We start from the raw sequence: 2,290 nt of genomic DNA, 5'->3' as shown, positions 1-2,290 counted from the left end.
CAGAAACCCCAAATGCACGGGCCGTAGCCCTGACCTGCAGTGCGCTACCTTCCCCTTCGTGTGCGACAGCGCCCGGCTGGCGGCTGACCCGGCCATCCTTGGCCACCATGTAGGCCCCGGGTCAGGTGCCACATCCCGCGGAGCTGCCCCTGCCCCCACCCCCAGGAGGATCCGTGGGGGGCTACAGGGCAGAGAACATCCCTGCCCATGGGCCCGGGACCTGCCCTGCCGACCGGGAGCTTCCTGGGGCTCAGGCTCACGGCCGCACCCTTCGGCTCGTTCCGTAAACGCACACGTCACACTTTCATCCCTTGGGTGGGAGGACGCAGCCGGAATCCTCGGTCCTGGGGTTCGCACCCGGCACGTCCCCGTGGACACAGCTGAGCACAGACTCAGGGTCGCACTGTCCCTTTTTATTTCTCGATGCTACGCACAGACCCGTCGCAGGAGGTGTAACTTTTTCTGGGACCGTAACGTGTACAGGACAGGGTCACCGTGCGGCCTGCTGCGCCGGCTCCTGGCGCCCGAGCCTGCGTCCTTGGAACGCTCTGCGTGGACAGTGCCTCCACGGAGGCCTTGGGCTGCGTGTGGCCGGCGGTGGCTTACGGTGGACACCTGCCCCGCTGTGGGTGAGGGGCCGGAGCCCGGGCCGAGAGCAGCCGCGCAGGCCCCGCCTGCCCCAGAGCCGAGCCCTCACCTCGGGGCCCCAGGCCTGGGCACCTTGTCGCCGGCAGATGACGGTGGTCCCTGTGACCACCCAGGGGCCTGCGCCCGGTTTCTCCTGGACCCGGCCCACGGGCCCTGTCCCTTCCTGACCCTACGCTGTGTCCACTTACTGCAGAGAAGCTCCAGCCGGGGCTGCAGGCCTTGGGGCCCGTGAGGCCTGCGCCACCACCCTGGGGCCGCGCCGCCCGCTCGCGCTCAGGAGCCGTCATCGGGCACACGCATGTGACACCAAGTGATTACGGAGACCACAGAGGGCGCCGCCCGGAAGGCGTTTGGGGCCGAACACAATGGGTTGCACGTTGTGGGGACTCTGCCTCGAGCCAGACCGGGCAGCCGGGAACACACGTTCACTTTGTTGCTTTGGCACAAAACGGATCTCCCTGTTCCCAAGGGAAGGAAATGAGGTGAACAGAGTGTGTGGATAGAGCCAGCGGCTCTGGAGACCTGGGGGCTCTAACTGCCCCGGGCAGCCTGTCCCTCTGCTGGTCCCTCTAGACTTGCAGGCAGTGGCGGGAGGGGCCCTTCTCAGCCCCACGGGCCGCGTCCACCAAGACCAGGGCAGTCTCTTCACACAGGCCGTTCAGCGGACTCCTGAGATCAGCACCGAGTTGACTAATACAGTGGGTTTTAGGGACACCTGGGGGCTCAGGAGTTGAGTGTCTGCCTTCGGCTCAGGGCGTGACCCCGGGGTCCTGGGATCGAGTCCCACATTGGGCTCCCTGCGTGGAGCCTGCTTCTCCCTCTGCCTGGGTCTCTGCCTCTCCCTCTGCTTGTCTCTCATGAATAAATACATAAAATCTTTAAAAATATATATAAGGTGGGTTTAGCACCCAGAGTCTCAGAGTTCCTGTCCTGCTGCTGTGACCTGCCTGCCGTGGGACTCTGGGCAGGAGACGTCTGCCTGCCTCAGTTCCTTCATCTGTGCCCAGGACGGGGCCTGGAGCCTGGGAAGTGCTCATTGCGTGTTAAGTGCTGTTGGCGTCTTTTCTGGATTTACCGGAGAAGCAGCTGAAGAGCTCTCCTGACTGTCGTTGGTAAGAGGGTTCGTGTTGTTGAAAATAGCTTTCTGGGGCCAAACAGCGCAAAGGGCCTAGGGCTGAGAGGGCATTTTGTGAGCTGATGACAGAGACTGCGCCCAGATACCATTTCTTAGATATTCTATGCAGGGAAGATGATTTCTTTTTTGGAAGACAGGTTGGGGGGTGCTCCCCGGGGGCTCCCTCCCCGCCGTCTTCCCTCAGGCTCCTTTCCCAACTCCTGCCAGCTAGGCCCAACTTCTTGCTTCAGCAGACAAAGCGAGGAGGCGGCCAATATCACCCCCGAGGCCAAGAGGGCAAACTGACAAAATAAGAACTTTAATCATAGACAAACTCTAGGTTTAAAATAGTCTCTTTCTTTGACATATTCAGGATAATCCCCAAATGATAAAGCTTATTTTGGGACACATTTGAAAGGCCACAGGCCAGTGTTTTCTGGAGCATGTATCCTCAGTGTGCTGAAGGTCTGATGTGACATGATACCTTGTAGGATACGGCAAGGCTGTCCCTCCACAGAACAGAAAAAA

This window comes from Vulpes lagopus, chromosome 22, assembly GCF_018345385.1.
Source record: "Vulpes lagopus strain Blue_001 chromosome 22, ASM1834538v1, whole genome shotgun sequence".
Lineage (NCBI taxonomy): Eukaryota > Metazoa > Chordata > Mammalia > Carnivora > Canidae > Vulpes > Vulpes lagopus.
The sequence above is the reverse complement of the archived record's forward strand: the minus strand, read 5'-3'. Positions refer to the sequence as shown.